Source organism: Rhinatrema bivittatum, chromosome 5 (assembly GCF_901001135.1).
Source record: "Rhinatrema bivittatum chromosome 5, aRhiBiv1.1, whole genome shotgun sequence".
Taxonomy (NCBI): Eukaryota; Metazoa; Chordata; class Amphibia; order Gymnophiona; family Rhinatrematidae; genus Rhinatrema; species Rhinatrema bivittatum.
Genome location: NC_042619.1, coordinates 327652254 through 327674473, shown reverse-complemented (window position 1 = coordinate 327674473; position 22220 = coordinate 327652254). Strand labels below are relative to the sequence as shown.

The window sequence follows — 22220 nt, the reverse complement described above, 5'->3', positions numbered from 1 at the left end:
TGATACTACGTATAAGGTCCATAAAGTGCTGGACGTCTGCCATAGAGGCCGCCGATGGGAGTACCTCCTTTCTTGGGAGGGTTATGGACCCGAGGGAAAATTTGTGGGAGCCTGCTCACAACATCTTGGACAAGGCCCTCCTCTCGAGTTTCCATCATGCCCATCTGGGCAAACCCTGACCACCAGGAGGGGGGGCATAAAGGGGGGTACTGTTATGCTTGCCGCCCGCAGCAGCCCCACAGTGCAGCCCTCTCACCTATGCAAGCTTCAGGCTCCAGCTCCTCATCGCTGGCGGTGGTGGGCTACCAGTCTCGACCTCGGACTTCCTCCAGCTCCTCCGGTCCTGTTCCATTTCCCGGGACCTCCAGCCAGGATGCCTCCATCCGTCAGGCCTCTCTGAAGAGACACCACTGGCAACGCCGCGCCTCTTCCTAGGCACACGCACCACTGGAACCATTAAAGGGCCTGCGGTGGGAACCTGGCCAAGGACCCGAAGGTTGACATCAGTTCCCTCAACATATAAAAGCTCAGGCAGCACTCCTCATTGTTGCCTTTGCAACAGGTTTCCTTGGTCTCCTGTTCTGGTTTCCGAGTTCTAATTGCCTTGTGCTTGTCTTGTTCCTGTGATTCCTGGTTCCTGCGCCATGTGTTCATCTCGTCTGTCTTCTGGATCGACCTCCGCTACACCTGACTTCGTCTGCCTTCTCCAAGCCGGACAACTGCTATGCCTGACCCCACCTGCCTTCTCCAAGCCTGACCTCTGCTACTCCTGACCTCACCTGCCTTCTTTGTGCCTTGACCATTGCTACATCTGACCATGCCTGCCTTCCCCGTGCCTTGACCATTGCTACGTTTGACCATGCCTGCCTCCTCTGTGTCTTGACCATTGCTACGTCTGACCATGCCTGCCTTCTCCATGCCTTGACTATTGCTACGTCTGATCACGCCTGCCTTCTCTGTGCCTTGACCATTGCTACGAATGACTTCGCTTCAGACTTTCTTGAGTCCAGAGTTCCACGTTGCTTGCTGCACCATCCAAGTGCCGCCAGCTTCCATTCAGCCTTGTCAGTGATGCCCCTGTCCCTATCCTCTGGACGCAGACTATTAAGGCTTCGGCCTTCCTTTGCTCTGGTATCTTCAGTTTCTTCTTGTCCCTTGGTGCTTGGGTTCCTGTTTCACATCCCATCCAGGATAGGATCATGCCACCTGCTGGCTGCTGTCTCTGGGCTAAACCATCTCCTACCTATACTTAACCTTGAGGCCTGCCTGCCAGCCCCGGCACCCGAAGGCTCAACCCAAGGGGAACGTGGGCTGGTATAGATTAAGTTCCAGTGGCCCCCAGCTTCAGCCCACTCCGCCTGCTGACAGTGGGGACCCGTTGGCCCTCGTCTACGGATTGCGTTAACCCCATCTTACCCCAAGGATCCACCTTCTACGCAACACCACCCCATTTTAAGGCCCCGGCACTTATACGCATCCCGAGGTTTCACACGTGACTGGGCCCTTTTGAAAATTGGCCTGGCACACATAAGGCCTGGCCACATGAATAAACCCTGGGATTTACACGTGCCGGGATAGAAATCCCATGTGTATTGGAGAAGAGTATAGCAATAGGAGTATACTACTGCCACCTGATCCAAATGATATGACAGATGATGAAATGCTAAGAGAAATCAATGAAACTAACCAATTTGACAGTGCAGTAATAATGGGAGGCTTCAATTACACAAATATTGACTGGGTTAATGTAACATTGGGATATGCTAGTGAGGTAAAATCCTGGATGTAGTAAATGACTACTTCATGGAGCAACTGATTCAGGAACCAATGAGATAAAGAGCTATTTTAGGTCTAATTCTTAGTGGAATGCAGGATTTAGTGTGAGAGGCATTAGTGGAGAGGCCAGTTGGCAATAGTGATCATAACATGATCAAATTTGAATTAAAGACTGGAAGGAGGCAATAAGTAAATCTACAGCTCTAGCACTAAACTTTCAAAAGGGAAACTATGATAAAATGAGGAAGTTAGAAAAACCTGAAAGGTGCAGCTACAAAGATTAAGAGTGTACAACAAGTGTGGGAATTGTTAAAAAATACCATCTTAGTAACACAGTCCAGATGTATTCCATGCATTAAGAAAGGTGGAAGGAAGGCCAAATAATTGCCAGCATGGTTAAAACGTGAGGTGAAAGAGGTTATTTTAGCCAAAAGAACTTCCTTCAAAAACTGGAAGAAGGATCTATCTGAAGAAAATAGGAAAAAGCATAAGCATTAGCAAGTTAAATGTAAACATTGGTAAGTCAGGTTAAGAAAGAATTTGAAAAGAAGTTGGCGTGGAGGTAAAAACTCATAATTAAAACTTTTAAAAATATATCCAAATCAGGAAGCCTGTGAGAGAACTGGTTGGACCATTAGATGATCGAGAGGTTAAAGGAGAACTTGGGGAAGATAAGGCTATCGTTGGAAGTTTAAATTAATTGTTTGCTTCGGTATTTATTAATGAGGATGTTGGGGAGATATCTGTTCTGGAGATGGTTTTCAAGGATGATGATTCAGATGAATTGAAACAAATCACATTGAACCTGGAAAATAGACAAACTGAAGAGTAGCAAATCATCTGGACCAGATGATATACTCCCCAGGGTTCTGAAAGAACTAAAAAAATGACATTTCTTATCTACTACTAGTAATCTGAAACCTATCATTAAAATCATCCATGGAACCTGAAGACTGGAGAGTAGGCAATGTAACTCCAATATTTAAAAAGGGTTCCTGATGATCCAGTGAGCTTAAATTCAGTGCCGGGAATATTTGTGGAAACTATTCTGAAGAATAAAATCACGGAACATATACATAGACATGGTTTAATGGGACCACAGCCAGCATGGATTTACCCAAGGGAAATCTTGCCTCACAAATATGCTATACTTATTTGAAGGGGTTAATAAACATATAAATAAAAGAGAACCAGTAGATGTAGTGTACTTGGATTTCTCGAAGGCGTTTGACAAAGTCCCTCATGAAAGGCTTCTAAGAAAACTAAAAAGGCATTGCTGTTTTGTGGATTCCAAACTGGTTAAAAGCAAGAAACAGAAAATAGGATTAAATGGTCAGTTTTCTTAGTGGAATAATGTAAACAGTGGAGTGCCTCAGGGATATGTACTTCGACAGGTGTGTTGTAATATATTTATAAATGATCTGGAAAGGAGTACAACTAGTTGGGTGATCAAATTTGCAGAGTAGTTAAATCACAAGAGGATTGTGATAAATTGCAGGAAGACCTTACAAGACTGGAAGATTGGGTACCCAAATGGCAGATGAAATTTAATGTGGACAATGCAATGTGATTCATATAGGGAAAAATAACCCATATTGTAATTACATGAAGTTAGGTTTCATATTAAGAGTTACCAGCCAGGAAAAAATATCTAGGCATCATAGTGGATAATACACTAAAATCTTCAACTCTGTGTACCACCAAAAAAAGTAATCAGAATGTTAGGAATTATTAGAAAGGGAATGGTAAATGAAATGGACAATGTCATAATGTCTCTGTATCTTTCCATGGTGAGACCACAACTTGAATACAGTGTGAAATCCTGATTGCTACATCTCAAAAAAGATATAGTTACACTGGAAAGGTACAGAGAAGGGCCACCAAAATGATAAAGGGATAGAGCAACTTCCCTGCGAGGAAAAGCTAAAGAGATTAGGTTTACGAGCCCCGCCCATGACATCCCACGCATAGGCCTGCTCACCTTCATGGTTCCACAGCGGGTCCTGGGACAACCTCCCTCATGGTAGTTGCCAGCCCTGCCAAGCCTGGGCGTCCCACGGCGGCGGTTGCTGGGCCTTCGATTGCATGCCAGGCCTCACGCCGAGGCTCAGCGTCCTCTGCCATGATAGCCTCATTCCTACGCACGCGCGCGGGGACTGCCCGGACTGATGTAGGACCAAGGGCAGGTCTTAGCTCCGTGGTGCACCCTGATTGATCCTGCGATATAAGGAAGTTCCTGTCTATGCTTCCTTGCCTTGGCAATCGTGTCATTCTTTTTCTAAGATTGCCTCTGTGTTTGTTCCTGCTCTTGCCTGTTCCTAGTTTAGTTCCAGGATCGTTCTGTTCCTGACTTGTTCCTGCATCCTAGTTCCTTTGTCCTGCTTGTTCCTGTGTTCATCTGTCTGTCTACCCAGGTAGTTCCCTCAGACTGTCTTATTGGTATTGACCTCAGCTTGCTCCTGACCTCCCTGCCTGCCTGCCACCTGCCTCAAAGACCTCAGCTTGCTCCTGACCTGCCTGCCTGCTGCCTGCCTCAAGACCTCAGCTTGCTCCTGACCTGTCTGCATGCCTGCTGCCTGCCTCAAAGACCTCAGCTTGCTCCTAACCTGCCTGCCTGCCTGCCGCCTGCCTCAAGACCTCAGCCTGCCTTTCACATCGTCTGACCTCTGGTTCCTGACCCCTGCTTTACTGACCATTCCTCAGACTGACCTCTGAATCTTGACCTTTGCTTGCCTGAACTTGTCTGCAGATTCTGGCTCTGTTCCTCGTCTTGTCATCACCAACTCTGTTCTGGTTCTCCTTGTTCCAACCAGCCTCCAGCTTCGAACCCAATTGCGCTCCCCCTGTGTCCGTGGGCACGCCAGTCTTTCATTCTCTCAGGAGACCATGCGAGGCCACCTAAGTCCAAGAGGCCCGGGTCCCTACGGGCTCTTCCTGGGGGGAACCTCGGGCTTCCAGTGGTGAAGCTCTTCACAGCCTCTGTCTCCTCCTGTGCTCCGCCCCCTGGGGGCAGTTGCCTCCTGTTCCCTTTCAGGAGGCGTTCCTTCACTGTCCCAGGACAAGGGTCCACCCCTGAGCGCAACAATTAGGGCTGTTCAGTTTGGAGAAGAGATGGCTGAGAGGAATATGCTATGTCTATAAAATTGTGAAAGGATTTGAATGGGTAAATGTGAATCAGTTAATTTACTCTTTCATATAATACAAGGATTAGGGGGCATGCAACGAAATTTGAAAATAGCACATTTAAAACAAATCTAAGAAAAATATTTTTCATTCAATACACACGTAAGCTCTGGAATTCATTGCCAAAGGATGTGATTAAAGCAGTTAGCTTAGCTGTGTTTAAAAAAATTTGGATAAATTCTTGGAGAAGAAGTCCATAAACTGCTATTAATCAATTTGACTTAATGATGAAGGCACATCCCTATTACCAGCTTTACTAGCAATCTATTTAATGTTTGGATATGTGCCAAGTACTTGTGACCTGGATTTGCCACTGTTGGAATCAGGATGCTTGATGGACCCTTGGTATGAACCAGTATGGCAACGTCTTATGTTCTTAAGAATAGATTTACTGATTGAAAGCTTCAAAGTGTATTATGAATGCCACTTCAAAGAAATGTGCCAGATATCAAGTTTTTTTTGTTTTGTTTTTTAAAGAAATTCTTCTAGAATAAGAGTATGCATTGAAAAAAGTTTAGGTTCAGTTTGTATTTTCTATTCAGATTTATGTTTCCTTCAGTTCATTTTTTTTTTTATCAAAACCTCATTCATTTCTTTTGTTTCAGTGATTTCATTAACGTCAACTGCAGAAGTGATGAATCCTATTTCTGACTCTACTTTTGTATTTTTTCATGCAAGTTTTATGAAACTTGCTGGCAGGCATCAGTAACAGAGGCAAGAACATCCAAGGCATCAAAAGTGGCATGAACACCCCATGGCACCAAAAGAGGGGCAAAGGGCACCAACATTACCATTAAAAACCCAAGCCATTGTGAGAGAGGTAAAGGTTCTGGAAGAATGGGAACAGGTGGATGTGATTCCTATTTGCAAAAGTGGAAGAAAGGAGGAGGCTGGAAACTACAGACTGATTACTCTGATCTCTGTGGTGAGAAAATTAATGTTATCAATATTAAAGGATAGTTCAGTTTCTGGAGTCCACATCTTTAAAAAGATACAAACCGGTTGGTCAGGGTGGTGACTACCAATATAGCTAGTGGTTTTCATTCTAATGCACATAGGGACAGACTTAAAGATATAAACATGTATATCTTTCTAGAAGAAAGGCAGGATAGGGGAGATATGATAGAGTCATTTAAATATCTCCAAGGTTCCTGTGTAGAGGATGTGGGCCTCTTTCAAAGGAAAGGAGTCTTTCAAACAAGGGGGGTCATAGGATAAGGATGAAAGGGTGTAGACATAGGAGTAATCTATGGAAATATGTCTTTAATAAATGGAAATAGAACAGGCTCCATATAGAGGTGGTGAAGACAAGGACAGTATCTAAATGCAGGAACTCATGGGATAAACATAGAGGAAGGAGTCTTAGGATGGGCAGGTTTGGGCTGGGAGCAACTGATTTCAGAACCCACACACAACCATGGACATGTTCTTGACCTTATTTTTTGCAATTCTCAGTTTGTGCAGCTATCTTCTGCTAAACTCATGATTGAACCTGTTCCATGGTCAGATCACTTTCTAATTAATTTTTCAGCCAACATTAATAATAAAATCCCTCAAACTTCTCATAACAGCAAAACAAAAGAACGATCTTTCATCATTGCTGGATCAACAATATGGAACACCATGCCCTCTGAATTACGCCAGGAACTCTGTCACAAAAAGTTTAAACAAAACCTTAAAACCTGGCTATTTAAAAAAGCCTACTATCAATGATCTGAATCCTCAACTACTCTTCCTAACTGCCACAATCTCTCATATATTGCTTATATTCTATTAATACAAAGTTATATACTATATTGTATTCGTTCAGTTACCATGTTATATTGTAAAGCGCAATGCTGAATTACTGTTTGAATGTAAACCGAGGTGATGTTATTTACGTACCCCGGTATAGAAAAATCTATAAATAAAATAAAATAATAAAACATCCTTTAAGACAAAAAAGGTCAGCCCATAGCAATTTATTGAGGCTTTTCCCCCAATATACCTGTCCTCACCTGTGACGACATTAATTGCTCAAATCAAGATTGGAATGCTTCAATCACTTACACTCTGGATTCCATTGCTCCTAAAAAAAACCTCTGTTCTTCAAATCATTACCCTAGCTCTCCCTGGTTTAATCCTCATTTATGAAAGCTAGAAACTGAGCTCAGACGTCTTGAGCGCCACTGGCGAAAACATTCCTTACCTGAATGCAAACACCTACTCTGTCTGCCTATGTCAATATAGAAAACAGATTAACTTCAGTAAGACATCTTTCTAGGCAACAAAAATTCAAGTCTCCAATTGTAATCTTGCCATTCTTTTTAACTACCCAAAAGCCAGATACCTTTGGAACCATTGACAACTCTTTTTGTAATAACATTGCAAATCTTTTCAGAACCAAAGTCATTGCCATCTCAGCTGAATTTGCACATTTGCCCATTCTTAATCCTAAACTTCCTCCTGTCACTTTCGATGAGATTGACCCTATTATCACGTCCCATATATTATCCAAAATGAGTTCCCTCTAGTCCTTATAATCCATGCCCAAGCTTCCTCCTAAAAGCTGTATGTGAACATGTTTCAACTCCATAGCACACCTAATTAATCTTTCTCTGAATTCTGGTATTTTTCCAGGATACCCTCTAGCAAACTTCCATTTGCCCAATTCCAAAGAAGAAAAACTCAGATTTAACTGCTCTGAGCAACTTATGTCCTATAAGCTCACTGACTTCGCTAGCAAAGGTCCTAGAATCAGTTGTTCTACATCAATTAAATGACTAAACAAGAATGCCATATTTCATCCTAATCAGCATGGCTTCAGGAAAGGCCATAGTACCAAAACCATACTTCTATCCTCGTACTTCTAAGGGTTTGATGCAAACACAGATTACTTACTAATATTGCTAGATATTTCTGCCGCTTTGACACTTTAGATCATACCATCTTACTAGCTGGCTTACAATCTACTGGCATTTCCAACACTGTTCTCAAATGGGTTACTTCCTTTCTGTCTAATTGCTCTCCTCAGATCAACAGTGGTCCATTTAGTTCCGAATGGTATACTATTACTACAGGTGTCCCCAAAGGATCATCACTTTCAATTATTTTATTTAATATTTATCTGTTATCCTGATATCATCTCTTAGCTGGGTTAGGCATAGAATTCAAGATCTATGCAGACGATATTCAATTTTTCATACCTTACAGTGGCTCTTGGTCCAAGTCTTTATCAATAGCTAGTTTTTATATTAACTCCATTAACACCTGGTTATCTCACAATTGTCTAAAACTTAATCACATTATAACCAAAATCTTACCTTTATCCACCATTCCTAATTCACAATGCAGTCTAGAAAATCGCTTAATATTTGGCAATTTTTCTATTCCTATCACAACCCATTTTTGCAGTCTTGGTGTCATGCTGGAATCAACCTTATTCATGTCAAAACCTCTTTCTACAAGATGTGCCTATTAAAACATCTAAAATGTTTACTATGCCCCAAACACTTTTGTACAGTTTTGCAGGCCTTGCTTCTCATAGGGTTAGACTATAGTAATGCAGTGCACCTAGGGCTCCCAGACACTGTTTAACATCTGTTACAACTTATAAAAAATGCAGCTGCTTGTATTCTTACAAATTCAAAACACCAAGATCATATCACTCCTGTCCTCTGTTCATTGCATTGGCTCCCTGTTCCTTTTCAAATGCAATACAAAAATCTATCCATTATCCACAACCTCATATACAAGAAATCTGCTGTCTGGCTATATTTATTTATTTATTTATTTGGAGGTTCTTATATACCGTGGTACGTATAGGTCTACATCACCTCGGTTTACAGTAAACAATAACTTAGCAACAGGCTTTACATATAACAGGTAATATAGCAAAACAACACAACAGGTAGCAACAAATTTTACATATAACAGTTAATATATACTCTTCTCTATGATTGTATCAACCTTCATGTAGTCTCTGCTTCATGAATAAAAGTCTCCTAGAGGTCCCCTCAATTAAAGTAGTCAAATTTGATATCACGAGAAAGCATGCTTTCTCAGTAGCTGCTCCCATTCTCTGGAATTTCATCCCCAATTCTCTCAGTCAATTAACAAATATTAAGGAATTAAAAAAAAAAAACAACAACAAAATGCTCCATCATATTTAAACAGGTCACAAAGATTTGAGTCCTAACAGTTCCTTCCAAGAGATTTGTCCTGCTTTTGTTGCATTGTTTTGTTTTTGTTTTTATTGTTTTATGCTCTCTATAGTTTTATTTTATTTTGTTTATATTTTATTATGAATGTTTACTATTGTAAACTGCTTTGATTTACCTTCCATTGTAGAAGCAGTATATAAAAGATTTTAAATAAATAGATAGGCTATAATGCTATTTTTATGCCATTATGCATAAATAGTGACTTGAACATCCCAAAGTACCAGCATAAATAGTGACTTGAACATCCCAAAGTACCAAAAGAGGGGTATGGCAGCTTGCACAATGGCATCAACACTCCAAGGCACAGAATGAGAGTATGGCAACAAGCACAATGGCCTCAAGACCCCAAGGTAGGCTTACTGAGAATGTATACTAGAAGGTGAATTTTATAGGCCTGACACGTGCAACAATTAGGGGATGAGCGAATACGTTGGGCCAGCGCACTCCGAGTCCATTTTAAAAACTGCCCGGGTATACGCTTATCTCCCGCTACATGCACAAATGAAAAGTTTGTAAAAAGGGGTGGGGCATGGCATTGGTCTGAGAAGGGAATTGGCATATTGGGGCCTGGCCAAGAGATGAGCATGTAAATATATATGCACACAGGCACGCGCTGGGATCCTCTGCCGCACAACTTTATTTCTGCTATGGATGGCATTTAAGTTATAAAATAAATATAAATAGACAGATCAGTGAGGTTTTAAGGGTTGCGAATAAGAGGGTAGCAGGGAGACTATTAAACTAGGAGGGTTTGGAAGTCCTATTCCTTACCTGAGCAAATTGCGAATAAACTTGGAAGACTGGTATTGGCATCAGAGCATGTGCCTTTTACAATCCTCCCATTTATGCAGTAGAAGTAGCATTTGAGTGCACTTAAAATTGCACAGACATGTGTGCATGGTCAGGCTATTTTATAACATGCGTGTATATATGCACGTATGATATAAAATGGCAGCATCCCTGGGCACAGGCCAACAAATGTGCGCACATGTGCTTCTACATACCTGTTTAAAATTTACCTGATTTAAAAAAGCATTTACATGCTTAAAATTAGGCTTCACATGTGTAAAAGCATTTTACATGAGTAAGTGGGCTTTTGAAAATTGCTACAATATATACCATTGAATTGTCCCTAGCATTTACTCATGTAAGTGCACTTTACTCAAGTAAATGGTTTTTGAAAATTGCTACGATAGTATATTACATTTACGTGCATAACTCCTTTGAAAATGATTTCCAATGAACTTAGCGACTCACATGGAAGAATTAGTACAGTGTCACTGATTTTGTAGACAGAGAAAACATGCTGCCTCCAGTTATAATCAGTCACTGGCCACTCTGCATATGCCACATGAGAAAATCTATCTTTCTCTACCTTTCTGTATGTTTCTGACAGATACTGATACATGCTACCTGCCTGCTGTAGAAAGGAGTCTTACTCTGTTGATATACAATTACACTATAATCCTATGACAGAGTTTACAGTTTCTCCTGCTGCTATAAGCACAGTTTAGAACAAATGACAGTAAATGTAAGATGATAAAATGCTTTCTTCTCTAAAATTAAAGTTAAAAAATGTTTTCTATAATTCTGGAAATTTGAAGCAAAATGCTTCAAAATCTGCCTTCATGCTCTGAGATCCATCTATGGAATGAATGAGAACAAAATGGACACTGGCTGCTCAAAGTACTCTTGGTTTCATTTTCATTAAAAAACAAATGAAGTCAATCTATGTAGACATCAGCTATGATAGACTGGTTGAAAAATTGCTGAAACATAATTGGTCCTGATCCTTCCTTGTCCCATCCCCAGCTTGATCCATGTTGTCTTGTTTTTCTTACCTCCATAGATTTAATGGAACCAAACTGAAAGAAATGAAAAGGATTCAGATTTTTTGAGGGACAGAACCTACCTATTCATTTCAGGTGACCCAAACCAATCAGATCAAATTTCCCATCTGGATCATTCAAATGCATATCTCCTATTATAGAATGTTGGAACCTCATTACCAAGTGAGGAGTCTATTTTGAAGAAATAGAGATATGTAGTAACACTCAAGAGCCCATAAGCATTGCTGTCTCCTGGTTGGAAGAACCATGGATTGCAGTGAGTGTGAGATACCTCAGACACTCCGATACTGAGAACCTCATTCAGTTGTGAAATATCCTGAAGGGACTCTCTCTCTCTCTGTGTGTGTGTGTGAATTATAGACTGAAAGAAGAAAAATTAGCTACTGAGCACAAATACAAGAAATAGATCCAGAAAATATTATAATGGGCTATACAACAGTACATAACATACACATATCTAAAACAACTCATTAAAAAGAATGATCGATGTTAATCTGATTAAAGAGTAAAAACTTACATTAATGGAACCACCAAGAACATCTTTAACACACCAAAACAAAAGATTAAAATTTAAGAACCTAAGAATTATTCCAATGGGAGAAAACCTTTACAGGGCGATTTTCAAAGCCATTATTACAGGTTAAAACGCATTGTATTGGTGGAAATGGACCTTTAAAAATTGCTCACCCTCTGTGTGGGTAAAATTAGTCATGTTGTTCAACAATGTGTGGAATTTTGCCCATGTAGTTTAGAGGTATTCCTCCAGGTGAGGTTAGGTTGGGAAAGGCAACCAGAGTTATTTGTTTGTACACAAAACATATCCATAGAGCAAATCTCTGAAAGTGCTTCTTCCAGGGATAATGATCAAAGCTAAATTACCCACATAATTTTTCTTTGAATATTGATGCAAACTTTGTGAGTAAAAGTAAGATACCCATGGAGTTTGAACCAATGGAAGCAGTTGGATTATTGCTCCCAGGTAGTACGTAGGTCCCATCTGTTGAAGATGTGCAGTCTTTCAACAAGTTCACCTTCATCTTGGGAATTTGTAATATCTCTTAAAATCTGAGATTATACCTGTATGCAGAGATTCTGCTTCATGTAGATCTCATTTGCACCTGTATATGGTACACAGAATTTGGAACATTTACCCTGTTTGGGTCCCAATACCTCTCTCTATAGATCTTTTATACACATATATTAGAAGCAAGCATAAATGGATTATACAAATATTTAAAAGCAGATATGTACCAAAAATATTCACAGCAAAAGTGAAAATGGTAAAAACAAATGTGCTTTTTAGAATTGTTTTGAAATTTACTTCTGCAATTCTGTTTACCTCAATGTGAGACTTTTTTTTAAACTTTAATGTGACATTTTAAAAATAAACCGGTGAAGCCAGTGAAATTAATCCTTCTTTGTTGCTTTATCAACTTTCTTCTCCTTTCTCCAATAACATTGTATTCCTTGAAAGCTGCAAAATGATACCGACCTGCCAAAGTTACCTATTCCCTGATGTTATTTCTTAAATCGTTTGTTCATGAACATAACCATACTATTATGGATTTTTTTTAATGTAGCCCATCCTGAACTTTGGAAGGGCGGGTAGCAAATTTTAAATAAATAAATGTCCCTTCTATCATGCACAGATTCTCTCCTATGCATCAGTCTTGAACAGTGCAATGGATATGCACGTTCTGCAGCAAATTCCTGAAACTATTTGCAAAGTTAATAACTTTTTTATTATTATTATTTTGTCACATTCTTACTAAAAATGTAGAAAACTCCAGGTTCTCATTTAATTATTGAGAGACTTCTCCAGCCCATAAAGATTCTGTCTCAGTTTAGCAGTGCCATTTACTTCTCTCTGCCCTGCCCCCTCAAAAAGGAAAACTTGGCATTGCGCTCTGGGGAAGGAGTCAAAAAACTGCCATCTGCTTTCTTCACCTTGCTGCTGCGGCTGACAATCTCCTTTCCATACTGCAGTCTCAAACATACCAGATTAGTTCTTTTCTATTAGAGTCCACTTACAACCAGTGTTAAACTACAGAATCGTTGAAGATATAAAAACATTAAAGAAGAAACAGTTTTAAAAACAAAAAAAATCCCTACAAAGCAAGCCCCGTAGAGTTTCTGGAGTTCAGATTTGCTTCAGACTCAACCAAATGCAGCAACATTTCTATTGGCCACAGCCGTTGCTATTCACATTTTATCTAATCATTATGGTGTATTGATATTGCCCACTGATTTTTAAAGTTATGATTAGTAATAATGAAGGAAAAATGAATTTGAAAGGATTTCAAGAGCATTAATTAAGAGCAATAGAAGAAACCTGAGCTGAAAGAGGTAAAAATAAACTTCATTATCACAGACAATGAAGAAATGTCCTCCCAATAGATTTAATTAGGTCCAGCTCCCACCTAAGATGGCCCATTCTCACAAGAAGATAGTTGGTGCAACTAGTAACCCACCAGTAAATCATGACACCTTTGCTGTAACCAACTGGACTGCATTGTATGTGGGCAGTAGACTGTGCTGCTGTCTCCATGCTGGGATAATTTTACATTTGCAATTCCTGTATGATTGATGCCTTGAACTTTAGCACAAATGGAAAATCCTTGTGATTTGCTCTGGGACTAACTGCCAATAATTTTGTCACTGTGCCTCCTCCTTTCTTTTTGACTTTCGTATAGCACAGTGTCAGAGAGCAAGATGACACGCAGATTTCAAGAATTGTTTCAGTTAATCGTGCAATGAACAGCTTTTACTTCCCTTTTAAAACATTCATATATTTGCATGCATATGCAGGCATGCATTTCTGCATGAAAAACAAGAATTGCCATAAAAATGTCCCTCTTGTATGCTTGTCATTAATTAAACTGGGCTACTTTAGTCAGATTCCAAGAACTAATCTGTCTAGCAGATTTACAGAAAGTTGTTTTCATGTTTGACAGTTCTGCTCTTCTTTTATACACATATTCAGATCTGATTTTAAGGAACCGCATAGCATAGCATTCAATCAAACAAAAAAAATAAATAAATACAACTTGCAAGACATTTTAAAATAAAGTTTCTCTCATTTCAAATAATATTATGAATCTTTCTTAATTTAAAACACTTATGGTAGGAAATACTTTAATATGTATTCTGTAGAATAAGCCAAATCTTTTATAAAATGAACACAAGCAAAACGATCAGTAGGAAGAAAGTGCTCATACCACCACCTTGTGGCTCCCTCTTGTAAAAGACAAAGCCATTTACTGCATAAAACATTTTTTTTTATATTTGTTTTCATTTAAAATTATCCTGCTTTGTGTTAATGTCTATTGTTGATGCAAATGATCATGTAATAAGCCTCTTTTATAACAAATGGCTTGGAGTTAAGGAAATTGTCTTAAGAATGATTTGCTATAGAAAAGCTGCACTGCTTCCATACAATGCTATTCTGCATAATTATATATATTTTTTTTTGGGGGGGGGAGGGGGGACTTCTATTCGTGATAAGCAAAATTTGTTATAAAAGGGCTTTCTTACCCAGAAGGATCGCCACAATAAACTCTAGCGTTAATAAAATAGCTCCACCTAATTCATTTTGATTTATACGCATCCACCGGTAGGTCACCTGCCTACATACTCTATCTTATACATGAAACAGAAATCAAAGGCAGTCACTTCCAACTGTTAACCGTTAAATGCATGAAAACAGGGAAATCTGTATGATTGTAGCAGTTTGTGTATGACATAACTGAATCTATCCAAACTGTACAATTAATGATTGTGGTGTCTGGACCTTTCTAAAGTAAACAAGCAGATCTGACCTGGTGTTTCTTTCATCTGGGCATTACTAAAGCATTTGCATTTGATCTGTACTCCATGGCTAGACTGCCAAAGAGGAGGTAATGGGGAGGAGTAAGAAGATGAGAGGGGTAACAATTCAGAAGGAGGACTGTGATGTAAGGTGGCCAAGCTGTAGGGGCATGTTCATGCAGAGGGTGGGAATTGAGGAGATCTTACAACAGTAGAGAGAAAGTAGATAGAAGAGGAGGGTAGTCCATGACTACAATAGGTAAGCCTCCCTTTAATTTTCCATTACAAAGACCAAGCTCCACTTGCCCCCTGGTTCCTTCATTGAGGATTTCTCCTAGGGAAGGTCAGCAGGTACCTGAAGGACCTGTTGAAAATTACTGTTATTTATTCTCTCTTCCTTAAAACCTATTCCTGCTCTCTTCTAACTGCAGCTGGGATTTCAGAAACTCATGAGACAACAGTGCAGCAATACTCTATCAGATCAATACCAGGTTACTTCCAGCTAGAATACCTTCCACAATTGAACCAACCCTCACAAAAGCTACTGTAAAGCAAACAAGCCAAGAATAATCATTAGGCTGAAAGAAAACACAATCAGAGCATCTGGTTGGAGAAGCAACATAAATCAAAGCTGCAACATTTTTTGATAACATTTTTTTTATTATTTTGTTGATTTAAAAGTTGTAAATTCAAATTTAAAATGAGCAAGCATTGTTAGATAAAACACTAATTATGGGCATTTCATTTAACTCTGATAATTTAGGATTTCTGTCATATAAAGTTAGCTATTTGAAAAAAATGTCACTTACTCTCACGCTCTGGGAAGTCAACTCAAAGAAAATACTAAATATCCCAGATGGCTAACAAGTGAAGGAAAGGGAGAGAGGAATTGGGTCTTCCCTTCATTCTAATCCATGTCCAGAGCTTGAAGAGTATGACGGAAGCCTTAAATAGATCTGATCTACAGAACGGCTTAAAGGAAAATGGTAGGGGGCAGGTGGTGGGGGTGATAGATCTGGAAGGAGAGATAATATGAAGGCAGCTATGAGCATGAATTCAGAAAGAGTGCGGCATTCCCTACTTGAAAAGACCGATTAGGACTCCAGATTTTGTAAGAGTGGGGGTGGGGGGAAACCCACACACTACACACCACATTACATTGTCTAACTTTTTTTCTTTATGGAGGTGGGGAGTTAACTTTATATGTAGGGGGGGGGGGATTGAGGGAAAAAGTGGTAGAGGGGAGAGGGCAAAACACACAAGCAGTGTTTTCAGTTCATCGAGGCATTCTACAAGATTAGATTTTTATAAAGGCACAAAGGCAGCATCCTTCAGGCTCGTACACATTTTTGATCTAACCAAGGTTAATATCTAATTGCAACCCCTTGCCCCCTCCCTCCCGAAATAAAGCTGACAGATCACATGCACATTTTAACATGCCCCTCTAACACAGTCCTTTTACCAAATTGTAACAAGCCAAGAAAATAAGAGGCTGAACCGTTTAAAACAGGAGGAGGCAGGATTGCATTGGTTTCCTTGGGGTTTTGGTTAACCAAAATTACAGTATGTGCGGTTTTCACAATGTCCTTAAAGATACCACAGTTGCTGAAGTGCTTTTTCTCTGATCTCTTGCTGGGGAGTGGGGGGGGGGGGGGGGGGGACGACGACGGGACATAAAACCCCCTGGCTCTTTCCTCTTTTCCCTCTGTACTGCAGATATTTTTTTTTGTCTGTCTTCACTCTTCTGTTTATTTGTCTGTAAGGCGAAGCAGCTACTTTGTAAACATCTCACACAGAACCCCAGAGCCTTTCAAAATCGTTGATTGCTGTAGAAAGGCTTACCAAAACAAAGGATTGTCCACAGCAATAAAAATAATATATCATGATCATGAAAGCATGAATCACAGGAGGAAAAATAAGTATTACTTAAAAAAAAAATGCCAAGGCAACGTAAAGCCACAGACGACTGCAGCAAAAACTGGACTCCCTTTGCTAGATTGCTAATAGCCTAACAAAATTTTAAACAGCTAGAAAGGAAGAGAGAAAAGCCAGCTCAAATCTGCACCTACCTTCAAGATGGAATAACTGTAGCTCCAGAAAGTGTCCCTTTTAAATTGCCAGTTTCTGCCAGGGATTTCTTCTAACAGAGGATATCAGAGATAGCATTTATTCAAACAAGGCTCCTTTCCTTTTTGGAATCCAATGCGATTTTCTGATCCAAAGGAATGCAGTAGCCACAAAGCACTGTGCTTTCTTGCTTGGGAAAAAAAAAAAAAACCCCAACACGCACGCACACACACACTATAGCACATTCATTCAGAGACAAAATTCAGTAGGAACAGGGCACAAAGAAGAGAAGTCGGACTATGAGTAAAGAGCGCAGATTGCCTATGCAGAGAGACGGAGAGGGGAGATGGATCTGCAGGAAAAAGAGAGATTGAGGTGGGAGAGAGGTCCAGGCTGTACCAGTCTCTCTCCTTCTGCTATTGGACCAAACTGAATGAAATTTACAAAGCCAGCAGCCAATAGATCTCTGCAGTCTGCCTCATCACTACAGAAACCATATCTACATCTACAAGCTCATGCAAAGCGCAGCTAATCCGAGTGCAAACCAGCAGCCAGCTGTAACAGAAGGGTGCCTCTATGGTGGATCAGGTGGGTGTATTACATGCAGTATATATATATATATATATATATATATATATATATATATATATATATATATATATATATTTTGATAGAAATATTCTAGAGAGCAACAGCATATAAAAATATGAATTTTATCAGCTATCTGTTCAGACACTGGACAGCATGAAAACTAACTTAAAATGCATTTAGCCTTTCAAAATTGTTTGAACTGAATTGTTTTCAGAGCATGATGAAATGTTCCAAGACTAGAGTCACTGAACTTAAGGATCAATGACATCACTGAAAGCACTGTCTCTAAAAATGAACACGGAAGTGTGATACTCTGTCCACATTATATATTTAGCAGAGGTTTTTAAAAAAACATTTTCAGACAATGATCTAAAAAAATAAATGTACCTTTTCTTTGTGTATCTCCTGTTTAGATGTTTATTGACTTTTCACTTGATACAATAAATCAGGTAAGTCTTTTATGGCTAGACAGATGCTATTTTGCAAGGAGGGTGTGGGGAGGGGGAGGGGGAATTGCTATTTTTTTTAAATGCATTTACACTTTTTGTATGTATGTATGTATGATCACGTGGCAGTCTGTGTGTGCATGTGTGTGTGTGCGTGTGTGTTTATGCAGGGAACCTAGACACCCTGCTCTTACTTGATCTCCCAATAGGCCCAGCTCCCCTCCTCTCTATCCCAACCACTGTAACAGCAGTCTTGCTGCTGCCTTTGAGACCTAGTATTAGCTGCATCCTAAATCATCCTTCCCCTCAAAGTGTGCCACTGTTGAGTAATAACTGGGATTATGTATTTCCCTAGCAGCTGTGTTTGAGATCCCTGAAGTACCTCTAGCCACTATTAGCTGATGAGAAACCTAGTCTGGGACCCAAACACATGTCTTCTGCAAGGCGGTGCATAATTGGGCCTACACAAAATCTTTATAATTTTAATGAAAGCAAATTGTAAAGTGTGGCACCCAATATAGTTTGTTTTTTTTTGTAGATATATATTTTAAGTGCTTCCGGGTGTGAATGCCTATAAATGTTGCTTTTCATATTAAATCATATTGATAATTCTTTTTAGGCTGATATACTATCATGTTTAAATGATTGAATGATACTTTTATTCAAGAGAACACAGTCATAGATTGTCTGCATTGGGTGTATAGATATGCTTTAATTAATCTGCAGACAGATAGAAAATGAGGATGTAATCATGCCATGGATAAACAGAAATATGGTATATTTATTTCTTGTCAGTCTTTGTTATAGCCTGTCATTTGTTCTGCTTTCTTGTTAAGCAGAAGTTTCAAAATGTGTATCAATATATTGCTCTGTAAACTGTGTGTATTTTTAATAGGTGCCTCATGTCTATTTATTTCTGACTGTTTTCAGGATCATAACAATGAGGATGTTCATTCATTTTTATTCACAAATGATCTATAGATTTGCAAATGTATTCCTGGATAATTTATTATGGATCACATCTAATTCTGACTTCACCTCAGCTTGCTTATGATTTCTCCTATGAACTATAAAAATATTTGCAAATAGTTGGATTTGCTTTTGAAGTGAATAAATGCACCAATCTCTACACAGGGAATTACTCAACATCTTAAGCAGAATCAGCTGACGCAGCAACATTTGGGCAAACCAGATTTCCTTCTTTAGAAATGGAAATCTGAATCATGGCTTTGTGGATGAATTTCCTTGGTTGATGTGGTACAATGATTGTTTCAAGCATGCCTCTGATTCTGTTTGGCTGTTAGGAGATCAGCTGACTGGCAGTAATTCAGCAAGTTTGGGTTTCATTTTTTTTTTCCCATTTTTTTTTTGGCTCTATCTCAGACTCTAGGTAAGAATTTCTCTTGATTGTGATTAAGACAATTGATGTTTACTTAAACTACTGAAACAGTGGTGCAGGTCCAAAGAATTTAGCGCTGGACAGATAAAAATGGTTAGACTTTGGAATATATTAGGATGCCAGGCTTTATTTCTTTCTGCAAGCACCCCTAACCTTGTCCTATTGCATAGACATGTTGTGCAGGTGAATTTGCCAAGTGAACACTACCAATGGTGAGGCAGAATAAAGGTAAGAAAAAAAAAACCTAAAATTCTGAAATATCAAAGATAACATTTGACCTTATATTGGGAGCTGAAAAGTGATTATTGTTTGGTCTGACTTTTGGTCTGGTAACATGGAACATTTGATGACTATTATTCTGAAGATGGATTGTAGCATCAATAAGAAATTAGATGAACTCTGACTTCAGCAAAAAAGAATGAGGGTTTGACTGAGTGCTCAGAATTAGGTAGCAACTGATTTGCAATTGCAACACTGATACATTATAATGTAATTCTCAAAAGGAAGGAAAGTTTGATGGTTTTCCTAAAATAGATCAGATCTTTTTTCTTGAAACGTTTATGAAAATTTCCTCTCAGTTGAAGCTGTGCACCATTCCATTAGAATATATCTTTGTATCATTAAAGAAATAAAAAACGGGGGTGAAAATGACTACAACTTTCCAGGAGTTGAACTCAGTCTTCTTCTACAGTGTATTCTGGGACTTTGTTCATCAATCTTGCTGGAGACAGGTGGAGATTGAATATTGAAGATATTTCAGAAGGAAGTAAATTTAGAAGGGAAATCAATGAAATATTTGACATATTAATCAGGAATTTTCCTGATGTTTTCAAATTGTGAAAGCTTAGAACAGAGGACTGGTCTTTCAAGTGAAATTTGAAAGACTCGTCTGCTGAATAGTTTCTAAATGTATGGTGTATTTAAACAGTTTGCTATGCATTTATACATTCAGGACCAATTATCTGAATTTTCAATACAAAAAGCACACTTTGGAGGATGTTGCTGAGTCTGCTACTAAAATCTCAAATATACAGAATTATGAGAGCTCTGAGAAACAATCTGAGGAAAAATATACAACAAAACCATTCTTTGATAACAACTTCTCCTCTCAAACTACTCAACACAATTTTATATAAATGTGAAATTGCTTTTTGGAATCTTTATTTCCTTTTTTTTTCTTTTAATTGTATAAGTACTCATTTAACTAAATGTTTAATCAACATCTGTGCATTGAAACATTTTTTACAAGACAGCAAATATTTGCATGTTGAATACCTAGTTCAGCATGTAAAAATACATATTTTTTATAGTCTTAGCATTGTTTCTGCCCTCTCCCACAGCCAACCCAACTATTCTATATTTATAGCTGATGACTTATTGAGTATTTTGCAAAATATTAAGGGATCCATTTCTATGGAGTATGACATTTAGGCGTTATAATCTGATTTTGGTAAATTGTTACTTTGCTATGTATTAATAGTATACTGAATGTGGTTTTTCATTGTACCAACATCCTCAGCAGAGGTGTTACTAGCTACTGAAAAGATGGAGGGCATGGGCCATTAGATCCTCCTTTCTCCTCCCACTCCTCCTCCTATTTCTCCCTCAACCATCATACCCACTTTTGATAATTAAGTTGAATAGTCACAATCATCTACTTAAAAACTATTGAATAAAAATATACTTAGTAGTAAACACTGTGGCAATTTACAATTAAAATTACCAAGAAAAGGTATTTATTTGAAATAGATTTGAAAAATATGGATTTTCTGTGGCACTCTATTTCTGAGCTAATGAAGTAACATAAGACATATAAATTATCTGCCATTAGGTTTTCTTCCTATGAATGTCTTGATTTTTTTGATAAGCAGGGGCACAGCCATTGGCATCTCTAGAAAGAAGTATTTTGTTAGTGGGGGCGGGGGAACAGGGACAGGACAATTAGGTATAGAGATGAGCAAGTCAAAGCAGATGTTGCTCTAACTACCATGACATATCCCCCTACCTCCTCTGCACATGTGCACTGCACATCTGTAATGCGTGTTGAAAGGGACATAACAAGGGACAATCTGTCAGTTTCATGATCCCCTTCATCATCATTGTAAGTTATAAGGTAAAATAAACAACATGAAGACATGTTGACATGAAGTCAGGAGTCTTGGTGCTATATTAGATAGCAAACTTCACCTAAAGGCATTTATAAAGACCATAATTAAAGACGGCTTTTATAAATTACAAATCTTAAGGAAATTAAAACCTTTTCTACACTATAATGATTTTCAAATGGTGCTCCAAGCTCTGTTATTATCAAAGTTGGATTATTGTAATGCCCTTTTTTTGGGCTTGCCACTAACATCTATTCGCCCGTTGCAACTCTTGCAGAATGCTGCCGCGTGTCTGTTAACCAATTCCAAAAAATGTGATCATATCACCCCAATCTTGATGAGCCTTCACTGGCTCCCTATCCATTCTCGAATCGAATACAAATGTTTGATGCTTATTCATAAAACCATCTATGGCAATAATAACGAATGGCTAAATGCAGCCCTTCACATCCACACACCCTCTCGTAATTTGAGGTCCCTAGGTAATGCACTTCTCCTAGTTTCATCTCCCAGATCAGCACATCTTAATGCAGTCAGAGGAAGGGCCCTCTCTATAGCTGGCCCAAAACTGTGGAACTCTCTTCCACTGGATATACGTTTAGAGGCGAGCATACAACCTTTTAAGAAACAGCTAAAAACATGGTTGTTCACACAGGTGTTCAACAAAGTAGTATGACTTCTCTTGAGACTCCCCCTGTGAATCTAGACTATTACAAAGAATGTCTATTATAAACCTTATTTTATAACTAGTTTGATATTGAATGAATTTTATGTATTTTATTATTTTGTAAAAA

General features: G+C 38.9%; 1 protein-coding gene across 1 annotated transcript in view; it reads right to left on the bottom strand.

Moving 5' to 3' along the window:
• LOC115092452 (neuroligin-4, X-linked-like) overlaps nucleotides 1–17232 on the bottom strand; it is a 663771-nt gene extending 646539 nt beyond the window's left edge. Inside the window, exon 1 of the mRNA XM_029603289.1 lies at nucleotides 16888–17232. The gene's annotated coding sequence lies outside the window, so the exon portion shown is untranslated. The remainder of the gene's footprint in view (nucleotides 1–16887) is intronic.
• Nucleotides 17233–22220: the final 4988 nt, after the last annotated feature.